The sequence below is a fragment of the Lissotriton helveticus genome, chromosome 5_1 (genome assembly GCF_964261635.1).
Source record: "Lissotriton helveticus chromosome 5_1, aLisHel1.1, whole genome shotgun sequence".
NCBI classification, from domain to species: domain Eukaryota; kingdom Metazoa; phylum Chordata; class Amphibia; order Caudata; family Salamandridae; genus Lissotriton; species Lissotriton helveticus.
In genome coordinates this window covers 758232236-758249289 of record NC_136065.1, presented here as the reverse complement: position 1 = coordinate 758249289, position 17054 = coordinate 758232236, and the positions used below count along the sequence as shown (strand labels likewise).

General features: G+C 49.5%; 1 protein-coding gene across 8 annotated transcripts in view; it reads right to left on the bottom strand.

Moving 5' to 3' along the window:
• SEC24C (SEC24 homolog C, COPII component) overlaps nucleotides 1–17054 on the bottom strand; it is a 1539459-nt gene that overhangs the window by 745188 nt on the left and 777217 nt on the right. The gene's annotated exons all lie outside the window — the stretch shown is intronic.

Here is a 17054-nt window from a genome sequence, read left to right as displayed (position 1 = left end):
ACATGCCAACAGTAGTCACCCCTGTCGCTATTCACACATCTTTCCCCCCCATGTGGCAGTTCCATACAAATGGATAACAGGATGTCCAGACGGGGAGTACTCCAAATAAATAGAGCAACCTCAGTAGGGTCACCATCTTCAGGAGCGAAACTCATCCCACCACTGATAGGGATAGGGCCCCCTAGAAGTCCAAGCATGATTTCACTCCCCTAAATGAGGTCGTCTCTCAAATGAAGGAGAAAAAGCAATAGATCGTCGGCATATAACGCTATATGACGAGTCCGGCCCAGTACCTCCAAGTCCTGATAGGGGACTCACGTTCTGCCCTAGCGGCCAGGGGCTCCATAGCCAAAGCAAATAAAAGTGGTGATAGGTGGCACCCTTGTCACGTTCCCCCTTCTCACTCAGAAACTGTCTGATATTAGACCCCAGGTCTTGACTAGCCCTGGAGTCTGAATAAAGTAAGGCCGTCCATTTCACAAAGTCTGGTCCTAGCCCAAATCTCTGCATTACCCAGAACAGGTATGGCGATTCAAGGCTGTCAAAGGCTTTTTCTATATCTATATAGCTATATCGACTGTGAAGATGACAGCCTCCTCTTGCAGTATGAATCTGCTTCCATTATCCGCAATAATCTCCTAATGTTCACTGCCGTGTTGCAGGACGGGATGAACCCCGCCTGATCTTGGTGTAAAAGGCCCAATATGTATGGCAGGAGACGCATAGCTAATATTTTATTCAGAATCTTATAGTCCATGTTAATCATCGCGAGCGATCTATACGCTGTTTTATCATAGGCAAGTTGGCCTGGTTCTAGCAAGGGGATAATCAAGGTGTCTCTTGTGGATCCCGGCAATTTTCCCATCTTGCTTTACTAGGTTGTACACCTCAACTAGGCGAGGCCCCGAAAGGTCTACATACATGGAATAGTACTCAACTGGGAGGACAGGAGTCCCAGGTGTTTTGTTCCTGGCCAGAGATTTGAAAGCGGTTCTAACCTCACGCATCTCTATATCCCGCCCCAGGGTCCTCGCTTCCTCCACTGATATTGTTGATAACTCCGTTACCTCTAAAGATGTCGACATCTATGTCTGTGGGTGAAACTCTACTCCTAAATAATTCAGTATTCTCCAGCCTTGCTTTTTCAAGTTCTCGGAGTTACTGCTCCACTGTCTGCATATACCTCAACAGAGTCCCCCATATTCCCACCACCTCCGAAATGCATCTGCCCATGACCACGACTTTGAAGGCATCCCATTCTACCATGAAATTTGTAGCAGCCCCTGCATTATTTTCAAATTACTGCTCTATAGCCGTTGCTTGAAATGCCTGGTCTTCTTGGGCCTCCGGTTTGAGGGGCCAAGAGGGGATATTCCTTCTACTCAGTCGCCAGGTTAGGCCCACCAGCAATGTATTATAGTCTGCGATCGTCCGTGCCAAATACTCACATGTCTTTATATGTTCATGTACATCTGGGGAGCACAGAATGGCATTGAGTCCAACATGTAACTCATGTAGATGCGAGAAGAACTGGTAATCCTATCTCCTGGGAACTGTGCCCTCTAAGAATCAATCAGACACCATTGGTGTTGCCATTCTTTATGTGCTTCAGCTGTTCTAGCATTGGGGTGGAAGGGGGGGGGGGGGGGGGGGGGAAGCCCATAGGTGCGGGTGGGAATGGTCTAGGTCATTGTCCTCAAACCACTTGTAATCCCCGCCTAGTAGCCAGTTAGAACAGGTGCCAGTGATCTACAAAGGGTTACTAAGAATGAGGCTTGGTCGATATTTGATCCATAAATACTTTCTATTGTCGCATCCTTTCCATCTAATTTGCCAACTAATATTACAAATCGGCACTCTGGGTCTACTATATGACTGGCACATTGGAAAGAGACTCCTGCCCTCACCCATATTAGAACGACTCTGGCAAAGGCAGAGTAGTTTGAATAGTATACCTGTCCTTCACCTGCGTTGCAGCGTGGCCCTTTCTTTGGCATGTGTCTTTCCTGTAACATTGCGATTTGAACCCCCATCTTCGGATTAAATATGCATGTATCTTGTGGCGTTTGATCATGATGTACATTCCCAGTACATTCCATGGCGGGTACCATTGAGTTGGCACTAATTGTTCTCTAGTATAATTCCAACCGCAGACATGCCTGGACCAAACTTGAAAACCCAGCATAAAACTAACTTCCCAACTACCCCTCCCCAGGACAGGTGATAGTCCAATACACATCCAAATTTAGGAGCTTCTCGACTGTGCTTGTGATTGGGAATTCAGCTAGAAGGCCTCAGCAGTCGCCACCCCCCCCCCACACCCCCCCATGCAGGACTGCAAATGTGTTGCTCCAGCTCCCCTCTGATTTCTGCATAGTGTCTCAGTGCTTGGCTACCCTCGGTCAGAGGATAGGACCACAAGGATACTGTCTATTAGGTCCAGTGTTACGTTGCTCTAGGCAGGCACTGTTTATAAGATTTTGTCAGCTAACTTGGGAGTTACTTTGGGTAGGTCCGTCTCCAAGTCTTCTGCAGCACTTGACGCCTGGGAGCGGTCCGATCGTTCCTCTTCGTGGTAGCTCCATGAAGATCTGGGACTAGATTCCATTCGGCTGAGCTCTGCGACTACTTTAAGGATGGTGTTCTGGCTTTGTCCAGGCCTCTTTCTCTCCCTCTAGCAGCAGACCTTGGGGAGCCCCTGCACGATCTGGGGCAGAGTACTGCCAGGCCCAAGCATCCTGCGGCGTCTAGAGGAAGAACTGAGCCCCAGTCGGGTTGACCACTCTCAGTCGGGCCAGGAACAGCAATGCATATGGTATCTGCGACTGACGTAGATGCTTCTTCACTGCCAGAAAAGTGCCATTCTGTCTTTGTAGTTCCCTGGTGGAGTCAGGGAACACCATGAATTTGCTGCTCCAGATCTGTAATTGTTCTTCTGGCAGGCTTGTGTCAGGATATGGCCTTGGTCTCTGAAGTTGAGCAGCGGGGCCACAACAGGGCATGGAGGAGCGCCCACTTTAGGGGGTCTGGTCGGAACTCTGTGCGACCTTTTCAGAGCGTAAAATGGGGAAAGTCCCTCTGGGACCACCTTTGTCTTTTAGCCAATCCTCCAGGAACTGCACTATGTCATTCCCCTTTTCACGCTCCGGTATACCTATACTAGATATGTTATTCCTGCAGGATCTACCTTTGTTGTCCTCGCTCTCATTTCTAGGATCTGCACCATAGCTTCTATGTCCTGTTAGGGACTTTCGTAGTCCAACGACCTCTGTGGGGACGTCGGAGATTGTTCGTTCAATGCTCGGCACTCATTCCGTTAGACGGGCGTGATCATCCTTTAGGAGACTTAGATTGATGCCAATGGCATCAATCTTTGCTTCTAGTACTTTGCGCGACTCCATGATGCCCGCTAGTGTCAGGCAAGTTTGGGTGACTTCCTTCACTGCTTCATTACTGTCCTCCACCTCGTCCATCTGGACACTCACCCTTCCTGTGCCCAGGGTGCTTTGCCCTCATTTCTTAGGTATCTTCCCCATTTTCACCACTCAGTGCCCCTTGTTCCCCAAGGGGAGCAGTGGTGCCAGCCAAGACCCACGGCAGACAGGGGATTATAGTCCACAGGTTCTGGAGGTGTACATCTAGATTATGCGATGGGTCGTGAGACTCTCACCTCTAGCCTGCAGACCCACATCTCCAGGCCTGTTTTCAGATGGAGTTATATCTTCCGGTCCTCCCAAGAAAGTGCAGCCTTCTTTGTCCCCAGCCTGGTGTTCCTTGGGGCCCACCTCCAGACCCTCCAATCATAGTCTCTAGGGATTCCCGGTCCTCCCTTTCTCCCTCCAGGCTGTCCTAATCTGTGACTCTTCTTCGGGATCTTGCCCCGTATTAAGTGCATGATCCTCTGTTATTAGTGCACTCTAAGCCGGGACTCTGGGCCACCCAGGGCCCCCTGCAGTTCTGTGGTGCGGGGAAAGCCCCTGCTCTTCTCGGACTGTTAAACGCTATCTCCCCTCAAGCCGCACACCGCAGCGATCCCACGTCGATAAGCTGCCGGCCTGCGGACAGTCTCTGGCAGTGCTCTCAAAGCTCCCAGTTGGAAGTGCGGTCCTGTATTTGCTCGCCAGAGACCTACCTTCTCTTTGTAGTCTCCCCGACCTTCCCTGTGCACCAAGGCGGTGCTGGAGCTTGAGGAGCTGTTGCACTCCCATCTTACTGCTGGTTTCTCCCGTTCGGATACTCCGGCAGCCTCCAAGACCAACAGCGCCAATCCCCCCCCCGCCCATGGGGGTCGTGCCCCAGGGAACGCCGCCATCTATGCCATATACTGTTCTTCCAAGTCTTCTGTCCTCACTCCGATCTTTCTCACAGTGTTAATCTGTGGGGTGCACTATGGCAGACATTTTGCTGAGGCCACCATACGTGAGGCCGCCTCGGATCCTTCCCCCTTGAGCAGGTTTGCTGCTGTATCTGTCGTGCCAGATGTACAGTCTTCTGTGTAATGCCCCCTGGGGTGTCTACCACATAGAAACGAGTTTTGAGCAGAGACACTGAGACTTGATTGTGGCAGATCCCGAGACGGAGCGCCGTGGTTCGTGTCCAACTACATCAGCGCCTAGCCACGCCCCAAAATGTATCAGTATAATCAATGTGCTTAAGGTTTCTGTAAGATCCATGCTCATAATACAGATTAGGCATGACTCAGGTTGACATTAAAAGTAGTTAGGTTTAATCCAGGATAAAGAGGCACATCCAAACCACAGCCTAGTAAGGTAACAGCCTTTATTTTCAAAGAATACATTCTACAGTCAAAGGCTGATTTGGAACACAGGATGATGTCACAATTGACACAGTAAAGATAATAAAAGAAACAAATGTACAAAATCAAGTGAAGAAAATATACATATGATCAAGAAGGAATATGCTACTTACCAGTATGCATCTGTTCTGGGCATGTAGGGCTGCTGACATTCACATCTTGTGCATAGATCGCCGCCTAGTGTTGGTTCCGGATGATTGCACATTGTTGTCCTGGAAGAGTCTTCGAAGTATCACGAGATAGGTGGCTCCTCCCCTGGACTACAGTGCGCATGGGCATCCTCTCCATCCTCAGATTGTTTTTTGCCATTGTGGCAGGGAAGGAGTATGATACAGTAAGTGATGTCCATGCCAGAGATTAATTCTGAGTGCTACAGCTGCGACAGGCACCGGGGAGGAGGGAGGGCGATGTGAATGTCAGCAGCCATACATGCCAAGAACAGAGGCATAGTGGTAAGTAGCATATTCCGTTCGAGGCATGTGGGCTGCTGAATTCACATCTTGTGCATAGAATGTATAGCAGTCTCCTCCTAGCGGCGGTTGCCCGTGCCAGCTGCAGCAGTTTGAAAAAAAGTTTTGAGCACAGCCTGCCCTACAGCTGCTTGCTGTTTGGCGTGTACATCCAAGCAGTAGTGTTTGATAAATGTATGTATGGTAGTCCATGTGGCTGCCTTACATACGTCTTCTAGAGGAATGTTTCCTAGGAAAGCCATGGATGCCCCTAACGTGCGTGTTGAATGCGCTCTTGGGAGAACTGTTAAGAAATGCGTTACTTACCTGTAACTGCAGTTATCCAGTATTAGTGTCTTTCATAGATTCACATGCCTGAATCATTCCCCGTCGTCGAGACGGGAGCCTCCGGTATATAAAAAAGTAATGTCCTAGAGACCTACATAGAGAGAATAGGCCTAAAGGTCTCACCTTAGTAGCCTATCCACGTCCTTTTGTAGGAAGGACCAAACAGAGCAGGCCCCAAGGGTCCCACCTTGGTGGCCTATCTGGGTCCTTTTGTAAAAAAGGACCAAATAAAGTGAAACAGCCAATCAGCTACTACCTCCTTCTAGAACCTTCCTGCCAGGAGCCCAAGTCTCTCAGATTTTCGTACGCACCAAGCTAGTTAGGCGTAAACTCCTTAGAGAGAAAGGTGAGCCCTGCCAGGGGAGGCGGGAGGGTGCATGTGAATCTATGAAAGACACTAATACTGGATAACTGCAGTTACAGGTAAGTAACGCATTTCTTATCCAGTATTTGGGTGTCTTTCATAGATTCACATGCCTGAATCAGAGTAGCGAGCAATACATAAAGCACATTCTGTGTGAACATCAGGTATAAGCATGTAGATAAAGCATATCACATGACCATAAATCACAAAATGCAATGCAATATACATACAATAAGAGAATGTGCATACCCGTAAAGGATGGAGGGATGTAGTAGGGCTCACCTTACTGAAATAGATGGCGAAGCACTGCTCGGCCCACTGCTGCATCCTTCATCAGCTCAGTATCCAGGCAGTAGTGCCTGGTGAAGGTGTGCGGGGACTTCCACGTCGCCGCTCTGCAAATGTCCAATATCGGCACTCCAGCGAACAACGCTGCAGATGTGGACATGGCTCTAGTCGAATGAGCTTTAACACGTGAGTCTAAAGGTCGCCCAGCCTTGTCGTGACAAAAGGTGATCGCAGAAGAGATCCATCTTGAGATGCTCTGCTTCGTCAGGGGCATGCCCAGTCTTGGTCTACTAAAGGCAATAAAGAGCTGTGTTGACTTTCGAAAGTGTTGTGTCTTATCAATGTAGAATTTAAGGCACCTCTTTAGATCTAGAGAATGTAGAGTTCTTTCGGCTGCCGTGGTAGGATTCGGAAAGAACGATCTAAGCACCACTGGTTCGTTAAGATGGAAGTCCGAGGGGACTTTTGGAATGAAACGAGGGTTAGTCCTCAGAATTACTCTGTCCTCTCGAAATTGAAGGAAAGGATCCTGAACGGACAGAGCCTGCAATTCACTGACCCTTCTAGCAGAGGTTAGTGCCAGGAGGAGGGTCGTTTTCCAAGATAGGAACTTGATGTCTGCCTTATGGATGGGTTCGAAGGGATGCTTCATTAGTTGATGAAGAACCACATTCAGGTGCCACGATGGAGGAATAGGTCGCGGTAAGGACCTAAATAAACCTTTCAGGAATTGTTTGATGAGTCTGTCCGCCCACAAAGAAGGGCCCGTAGCCGTTCTCGTGAACCTTGAAATTGCTGCGAGATGCACTTTGATGGATGTATGCGCAAGGCCTGATTGTGCAAGATGTAACAAGTATGGCAGCAGCTGTTGTGGAGTGGCATGGAAGGGATGCAAGCCATGATCCACACACCAGGAACAGAATCGCTTCCATTTTAGTGAGTAGGTTTTGTTAGTGCTGACAGCTCTAGCTTTTGCAAGGACATCTCTGCAATCCTGCGGGATGCTCAGGTGGCTGAACTCGCGGTATTCAGGAGCCAGGCTGACAATTTCAGAGAGCTCGGCTGACAATTTCAGAGAGCTCAGGTTCGGGTGGAGAACCTGCCCTTGAGACATCGTGATCAGGGCCGGAAACTGCTTCAGGCGAAGAGGAGGCCGGGCAGATAGGCGATGAAGTTCCGTGAACGAGTGCTGCCTCGGCCAGGCTGGAGCAATGAGGATCAGAGTGCAGGGTTCCGATTTCATCTTTCTGAGGACCCTGGGTATTAGTGGGAATGGCGGAAAGGCGTACGCAAAGACGTTGCGCCATGCGATGGAAAATGCATTCCCGAGGGTTCCTGAGTGGTGATGCCTGCTTGCGAAGCTTGGGCATTTGGCGTTCTCTCTGGTGGCAAAGAGGTCTATGGTGGGAGTGCCCCACTCCTCGAAGATATGGTTCAGCACCTCCATGTCCAATTCCCATTCGTGGGAAGGAGACCTCTCTCTGCTCAGTGCGTCCGCCAAAACGTTGTCCTTGCCCGGGACATACTCCGCTTTTAATCCTATTCCGTGTTCTAGAAGCCAATTCCAAATTCTTTGCGATTCTCGTGATAATGAGATCGAACGTGTCCCCCCCTGTTTGTTTAGGTAATGCATCGTCGTGGTGTTGTCCGTCCTGACGAGCACCGGGGATTGACGAATGCGTGGGAGAAACGATTGGAGAGCTAGGAAAACTGCTCGTAATTCCAACAGATTGATATGCAGTTTTGTTTCTTGTGTCGTCCATTTCCCATTGATCTGTAGTTCCTGGAGGACTGCCCCCCAGCCTTCCAGTGACGCATCCGTAGTTATTACATGCGGCTCCGCTGGGAGTAGGAATGGCAAACCCTTCGACAGATGGCGGAGTGACAGCCACCATTGCAAATGGTTGATAATGGGTCGAGTGACTCGTATGCGGTCCTCGAAAGAACCTGTGGCTTGCGTCCATTGTCTTGTCAGTGCTTCCTGAAGAGGACGCATTTTCAGACGGCAGTGCGGAATGAGCAGTATGCATGAAGACATCATCCCAAGGAGGGACTTGAACGTGCGGACCGGGAGAGACTTCCTCGAAGCCACTGCCTTGGCTAAGGAGATGAGTTTGTTCTTTCTCTCCTGAGAGGGGAAAGCTCTGACCCGCTCCGTATCCAGAGTTGCTCCAAGGAACGTGATGACTCTGTTGGGTTCCAGAACCGACTTTGCGGCGTTGAGGGTCAGTCCCAGGCGGTGGAAAACATCCAGACAGGCGCTGGAGGATGAGGCTGCGCCGGCCTCCGTCGGTGCCTTCACCAACCAGTCGTCTAGGTATGGAAACACCTGGTGGCCTTGCTGACGAAGGAACGCTGCCACTGGAGACAGGCATTTCGTAAATATCCTCGGGCCGATTTGAGACCGAATGGAAGGACACGAAATTGGTAGTGGTGTCCTGCCACCGCAAACCTGAGGAACTTTCTGTGTCCTTTGAGAATAGGTATATGGTAGTAGGCGTCCTGAAGGTCTAAAGACGTCATGTAGTCCCCTTCCTCCAGAAGACCCAGGATTTCTTGCAAAGTCACCATACGGAACTATTGTTTCTTTAGGAACACGTTGAGTGCCCTGAGATCCAGGATCGGTCTCCACTTCTTTCCTTTTTGGTGGATTAGGAAGAAGTGGGAGTAGAAACCTTGATTCATGTGGGCCCGTGGAACTTTCTCTATCGCTCCCTTCTGCAACATAGAAGTTATTTCCTGAAGAAGTAATCGCAGGTGCCTGTGCGAACGGTGGCACGGAGGTGTTGTTGGGGGAGTAGAGGTGAATTCTAGGGAATGTCCAAAACGAATGAGTTGGAGAACCCAACGATCCGTCGTTATGGATTGCCAATTTCGAAGGAAGTATGTTAGTTTCCCTCCAAGTCTTAAAGAATGTAGTGGTGGAGGGGCTAGCCGGGGAGACAAGTCATTGTCTGTTGCCAGCAGGCCGTTTTTGTCCCTTTCCTTTGTAATTGGATCTGCCATAGGAAGACTGCCTTCCCTGTTGGGGTTGTCGCTGTTGAAATTGCGGCTTGGACTGTGAATACGAGTACGAAGACCGATTCTGATAGGAACCTTTGTATGTAGGTTGCCCTCTTCCCCTTTGGCCACGAAAGGACTGGGACCGAAATTGTAGAGTACCCAAAGCCTTGGCGGTATCTGTGTCCTTTTTAATGGTGGTAAGGGCCGTATCAATTTGTTCACCAAACAGATGCTGGCCATCGTAAGGCATATCCAAGATCCTGGTTTGCACCTCCTGGCGGAAAGTGGTGGCCTTGAGCCAGCCCTGTCGCCTCAGGACTGCAGCTCCCGCCAGTTGCCGAAAGCCAGTCATGGCGGCATCAATGGCACAGTCGATAATTTCTGAGGCAGAGGTTTGTCCCTCCAAAAGAAGTGAATGTGCCTCTTCTCTGACATCTTCCGGCAGATTTGAAAGATAGGGCGCAATGTCCGCCCAGAGTTGGCAATTATAACGGCCAAGTAGAGCTATAGAATTAGCCACTTGAACAGTCATAGCTGATGTGGTCGTAAACCGTTTGCCCACGGCATCCAGTTTCTTACCCTCTTTATCCGGTGGCGTCGATAAAGGCGAGGCCGGATTCCTTGAGTTCTTCTGCGCCGCCTGAGTCACCACGGAATCTGGTTTGGGGTGACCAGTCAGGCATGCCGGTGCCGTTGATGTGGCTTTATATTTCTTATCAAGCCTGGGCACCACCACCTGTACAGAAGCGGGTGATTGCATGATTTGCTTGCCCTGCTTCCAGATGTATTCAATAATTGGTATCGACCTTGAAGTTCTCTTTGTGGGCTCCTTAAAGTCATAAAGGAAACATTCAGTCTCCTGAGATTCCATGGACATGTGGAATCTCTTGGCAGCCCGCTCCATGATGTTGTGAAAGCCACCGATGTCTGCAGGTGGAGACTCCGAAGTCTGTGGAGCTGGAGAGGCTGGAGAATGTGCCACATAGTCCTGATCAGCGTCAGGGTCCGATTGGTCGTCATCCACTTCCCCTTCCTCTTGTTCCCTTTCTTCTTCCTCAGATGAGGAAACAGTTTGAATTGGCACCTGTGTCTGTGGAATAACCAGAGGAGTGGGTCTATGGCGAGAAGAAGGTGTTGGCGCCTGTGCTGGTGTTGGCGCAGAATGCTTCTCCGGGAACCTTTCCTTATAATCCTTAATAAGGTATTGCAGGTCCGAGACTATAGAAGCCGGAAGGCACACCATAGGAGTAACCTGAGACTGAGGCGGAGGGTGAACCTGTTGTTCAGGAAGGTCTTCTTCCTCTTCCGGCTCCTCATCTGTGGTTTGACATTTCAGCACTAGATCCGACGGACTAGTAGCTTGCGTAAAGGAGTCCTCGTCCGACTCCTGACCTTGTAGTATACAGGCAGGTGGTAGTTGTTGTATCCTGCCTGGTGACGTCTGACTCGGCGTAATTGGCTTTTTAGTAATTTTTACCATGACATGGCTCACTTGCGGTGGAAAGGCATCCATAGCATGGGATAGGAGTGCAGACTCCTTCCATGGTCCTGTAGATGGCAATGCTGGAGTCGACGGTGCCTTGGTAGGCATTTTCGTCGACGAGAAATTTGTCGTCGTCGACGGTGGTTGTGACGACGATGTCTTCATCGACAGCAGCTTCGTCGACGGCAAGGTCCCCATCGTCGACGGTGCACTCGTCGTCGACGGTTTCCCCATCGTCGACGGGATGATCTTCGTCGACGAGATTTGTTTCGTCGACGGTGCTGACTTCGTCGACGGGGTCGTCGTCATCGATGACTTCGACGATGCTCTCGTCGTCGACGATGTTGTCGCCGTCGTCGTTGACGGAGTGACCGGAATGGTCGACGACGTAGGTCTGCTCGACGACGACGAAGGCGTCATCCTCGTGGTCGAGGAGTAGGCCGACGATGCCGTCGTCGTCGACACTGTCGTCGTCGACGTCGAGACAGTTTTCTGTGCCGAAAGCACCGTAGATGTCGTCGTCGTCGCCAGGACCAGTGGCACCTTCCTGGAGACAGGCGGGTCCTTGACAGACACAGATGGCTTGCCCTCTGAGGACTTTTTAGAAGTCTTCATAGGAGGGGTGTCTGTGGGGCTAGGGGAAGAAACCCTTGGCCTCTTCAAAGAAAATTGGGACGCTCCGGACCCACTCTCACCTTCTGATGCCAAGTCAGCAGTCTTGGTCTTGAGCCTGTCGAGCCACAACAGAAGTCGACCTTCCCGGTCCTTGAGGGTCTTGTTAGAGAAGGTCCGGCAGATTTTGCATTCTTTGGCCTGGTGGTGAGGGTAAAGACAATATAAACATCTATCATGTTTATCGTCGATGTGAAGTCTCTTCTTGCTGCAGGAAGAACAGGCCCTGAACAGACCTTTCTTCTGACCTTCAGACATGCTCTGAAAAGATTAATAAGTCGTTTTTATGAAGAAAATAAGTTTCCTGAGGAGAGCTCAGGTGGAGACTCCCTAGCACAACGTGCGGTAGAAAATCTGAGAGACTTGGGCTCCTGGCAGGAAGGTTCTAGAAGGAGGTAGTAGCTGATTGGCTGTTTCACTTTATTTGGTCCTTTTTTACAAAAGGACCCAGATAGGCCACCAAGGTGGGACCCTTGGGGCCTGCTCTGTTTGGTCCTTCCTACAAAAGGACGTGGATAGGCTACTAAGGTGAGACCTTTAGGCCTATTCTCTCTATGTATGTCTCTAGGACATTACTTTTTTATATACCGGAGGCTCCCGTCTCGACGACGGGGAATGATTCAGGCATGTGAATCTATGAAAGACACCCAAATACTGGATAATGTGCGTTTAGCTTTTTGATAACAGATTTGTATGCACTTAACAATCCATCTGGCTATACCTGATTTGGAAATGGGGTTGCCTTTGTGCTGTGGTGAAAAGGCAACAAACAGTTGCTTAGTCTTTCTGAAAAGTTTTGTTCTGTCTATATAGTACAGGAGAGCTCTTTTAACGTCTCGGGTATGTAGAGCTCTTTCTGCCACGGAATCTGGATTAGGGAAGAACACTGGCAGTTCTATAGCTTGATTGATATGAAACTGGGACACCACCTTTGGCATAAATTTAGGGTTAGTTCGCAGCACTACCCTATTAGCGTGACTTTGTATGAATGGCTCCTGAATAGTTAGGGCTTGCAGCTCACTAACTCTTCCGAGTGATGTAATCGCCACTAGAAAAGCCACTTTCCACGTCAGGAATTGTATCTCACAGGAGTGTAGAGGTTCAAAAGGTGGTCCCATTAGTCTGGTTAGAACCACGTTGAGGTTCCAGACAGGTGAAGGTGGGTGTCTTGGAGGAATGATTCGTTTAAGTCCCTCTAGGAAAGCTTTAATAGCAGGTACTCTGAAGAGTTAAAGGTGCTGCCTGTTCTGAAGATAAGCTGCCACCACAGCTAAATGTATACGTATGGAACTGTAAGCCAGGTTGCATCTGTGTAAATGTAAGAGGTAACATATGATGTTTTGAGTAGATGCATTTAGCGGATTTATGTCATTATTGTTACAATAGATGACAAATCGTTTCCACTTCACTGCATAGCATGCTCTGGTTGTAGGCCTCCTTGCCTCCTTGATAATATTCATACAGTCGGGAGGCAAGTTTAGGTAACCAAACTATGACCTCAGGAGCCAGATCGCAAGGTTCAACTGTTGCGGATCTGGGTGCTGAATGTCGCCATGGCTCTGCGTTAGAAGACTGGGTGTTAATCGCAGCCTTTGATGAGGAACCACGGAAAGTTCTAGGAACGTGGTGTACCATGGTTGCCGCGCCCATGTTGGAGCAACTACGATCAGTGTCATTGAGTGTTGTCGCAGTTTGCGTGCCACTAGTGGTATGAACGGGGCTGGGGGAAAAGCGTACGCAAACTTGCCTGACCAGTTCATCCATATCGCATTGCCCTGAGACTGCGGATGTGGAAACCTGGCGGCGAAGCTTTGGCGTTTTGCGTTTTCCCTTGTGGCGAACAGGTCTATTTCTGGGTGACCCCACCGCTGGAAGTACGGTTGCAGCACTGAGGGATGTATCTCCCACTCGTGCATCTGGTGGCTGTGTCTGCAAGATGCACGAGCAAGCCGGGCCGAAGACGCCTGAAATGGCAGAAACCGGTCCCCGGAAGCTTGTTTCCTTCCCAGTGTAAGAATTGGCTTTTGTAGTCTGGTCTGCCCTGTTCCCATGATGCACTGGGCCAGGGACAGACTAATTTGCATACAGCCAGGTTCTGAAACTGGGATGGTGCAATGAGCTAAAAAACGGTGTTGGATCTAGCCCTGATCTCTTGACTGGGTGAGAGTACTCTGCTTAATTCAGAGACTCTGTCCATCACCACCCCTTGTTGTAAATAATTTTGTCCACCCTAAGCGTGGAAGGGTATACTCAGATGTGAGTCCCTTGCTCATTGCACCATCAGGATTCAAGCAAGCCGGGCCGAAGACGCCTGAAATGGCAGAAACCGGTCCCCGGAAGCTTGTTTCCTTCCCAGTGTAAGAATTGGCTTTTGTAGTCTGGTCTGCCCTGTTCCCATGATGCGCTGGGCCAGGGACAGACTAATTTGCATACAGCCAGGTTCTGAAACTGGGATGGTGCAATGAGCTAAAAAACGGTGTTGGATCTAGCCCTGATCTCTTGACTGGGTGAGAGTACTCTGCTTAATTCAGAGACTCTGTCCATCACCACCCCTTGTTGTAAATAATTTTGTCCACCCTAAGCGTGGAAGGGTATACTCAGATGTGAGTCCCTTGCTCATTGCACCATCAGGATTCAAGCAAGCCGGGCCGAAGACGGCTGAAATGCCAGAAACCGGTCCCCGGAAGCTTGTTTCCTTCCCAGTGTAAGAATTGGCTTTTGTAGTCTGGTCTGCCCTGTTCCCATGATGCACTGGGCCAGGGACAGACTAATTTGCATACAGCCAGGTTCTGAAACTGGGATGGTGCAATGAGCTAAAAAACGGTGTTGGATCTAGCCCTGATCTCTTGACTGGGTGAGAGTACTCTGCTTAATTCAGAGACTCTGTCCATCACCACCCCTTGTTGTAAATAAGGAAGTACGGTTGCAGCACTGAGGGATGTATCTCCCACTCGTGCATCTGGTGGCTGTGTCTGCTGAGCAGGTCCGCCATCTGGTTTTCCCTGCCTGGGAGGTGTTCCGCCATGAGGAAGATGTTTCTCTGAATGGCCCACTTCCACATGCTTTGCGCTAGATGGGACAACTGTGGAGAGTGTGTCCCCCCCTGCTTCTGTATGTAGTACATGGCAGTCATGTTGTCCGTCCGGATTAACACGACTTTGTTGCACAAGTGTACCTTGAAAGCCTTCAGTGCCATAAAGATTGCCATCAGTTCCAGCAGGTTGATGTGCATCCTTTTCTGCTGTGTCGTCCATAGTCCCTGCACTGTGTAATGGAGGACATGCGCTCCCCATCCTAGGAGAGATGCGTCCGTCGTCAGCACTATTTGTGGGACAGGTTCTTGGAACGGTCGTACCTTGCAAAGGTTTTGTGGGTTCCACCAATGCAGAGAGCTGTATGCGCGACCGGTCACCAACACTAGGTCTTTCAATTGTCCCTGAGCCTGGTTCCACTGCCTTGCTAAGCACTCCTGAAGCGGACGCATGTGTTGTCGTGTGTGAGGGACTAAGAAGATGCAGGAGGCCATCATGCCTATCAACTGCATAAACAACCTTGCTGTGAGCGAGTGTTGGGGTCTGAATTTCTGAATGAGTAACAGAATGCTGTTGATTCTTGCTGAGTTTGGCTGCGCCTTTGCCGCCAGAGTGTCTATTGTTGCTCCCAGGTACTGTTGTACATGGGCGGGCTGAAGATGAGACTTTGGGTAGTTTAATGAGAATCCGAGGCTGTGTAGGAGGTGAATAGTGCGGGACATGTGGCTGGCACATTGCTGGGCTGACTTTGCTTGGATGAGCCAGTCGTCCAAATAGGGGTAGACGTAAATATGGTTTCTCCGTAGGTGCGCAGCCACTGTCGCTAGGCACTTGGTAAACACCCTGGGGGCTGTTGTCACCCCGAAAGGCAGTACCTTGAACTGGTAGTGCTGATTTTGGATGGTAAACCTGAGATACTTCCTGTGTGCTGGATGTATTGGTATGTGGAAATACGCATCCTTTAGGTCTAGTGTTGCGAGGAAGTCTCCCTGACTGAGTAATGGTAGAACCTGCTGTAAAGTGAGCATGTGAAAGTGTTCTGAGAAGATGTATTGGTTTAGGGGCCTGAGGTCTAGTATTGGCCTGAGAGACCCGTCCTTTTTGGGGATTAAGAAGTACAGAGAGTACACCCCTGTACCTTGTTCCTGTATAGGGACGAGTTCTATGGCCCCTTTTTGCAGCATGCTGATAACTTCTTGCTGCAATAAGTCTATGTGCTCTGCGGACATAGGACGGTGTCTTGGGGGTATGTTGGGTGGAGTGGAGGTTAGCTCTAGACAATAACCGTACTGAATAAGTTGTTTCACCCACCTGTCTGTGGTAATGCTTTCCCAGACTGGCAGGAACTGTTGTAATCTGCCCCGACCGGTGTTACATGGTCCGGGGGCAGCGACAAGGCGTCACTGTTTAGTATTGGCGGAGGATCTGGTGTTGTTATTCCCTCGTCCTCTGCCTTTACTGCTGTTGCCACGGTATCCACCTCTGCTTGTTTTATTATAGGTGGTTTGCGTGTTCCCTTAATTGTATTGAGTTTGCTGGGATGCCTGGCCTCTTGTAGCTCCTCTGTTATGGGAGCGACGAAAGGAACCTCCTCTGAATTGTTGTGACTGCAAGGCCCTCATAGATTTGGCTGTCTCTGTGTCTTTTTTAATCTTCTCTAAGATTGTGTCCACATCAGGACCAAATAAAAAAAATCAGGGTTTACAGGCTGATTTAATAATGTGGTTTGAATCTCTGGTTTGCACCCTGAGATGCGCAACCAAGCATGCCTTCTGAGCATGATACTTGTGTTGATGGCCCTGGCTGCAGTGTCTGCTACGTCCAGCGCACATTTAATGGAAGTGTTGGATATCAGTTTCCCTTCTTGTATTAGTGTTTCTGCTCCTGCCTTGTAGGCATCAGTCAAATGTTGTAGCAGTTGCTCTAATGTGTCATAATGTGCCCTATCGTATCTGGCTAATAGGGCCTGTGTGTTGAAAATTCTCCAGATGTTAGCTGCTTGAGCAGCCACCCTTTTTCCAGAAGCTTCTAATACTTTAGAATCTGTCTGGAGGAGGAGCATCACCAGTAGTTTGGGAGTTGGCACGTTTACGAGCATTGGATACCATCTAAGAGTCCAACGGCAGCTGTCCCTTAATGTATGTAGGGTCCACAGGCGCCGGTCTGTATTTTCTTTCAATTCTGGGGTTAACAACCCTTGCTCTTGTGGTTTCCTTAAAAATGTCTCCTGCGTGTTTGAGGACACCCTTTAACATTGGCAATGTTTTAACTGATTTCTCTGAAGTGGAGAAAGTGTCAAACAAGAAATCCTCCTCAATTGGGTCAGTATGCATGTCCACATCATGATTATGTGCTGCCCTCTCTATTAATGCGTTAAACGCCGCTGTATCCTCTGTTGGCGAAGTTTTTACAGGATAAGAAGGAGTATCAGGGATAGTTTGTGACTCCCCCTGGTCAATAGGGTCTGTCCAGGCTTGAGTCTGGTCATCTTGATCATTGTCCGCAGGGTAATTATATTGTTCATCATAGTCATACCCCATATCCTCATTAGAGCGTGTGGGTGAGTATGCAGAAGTGTCATGGCCATGGTACCTTACAG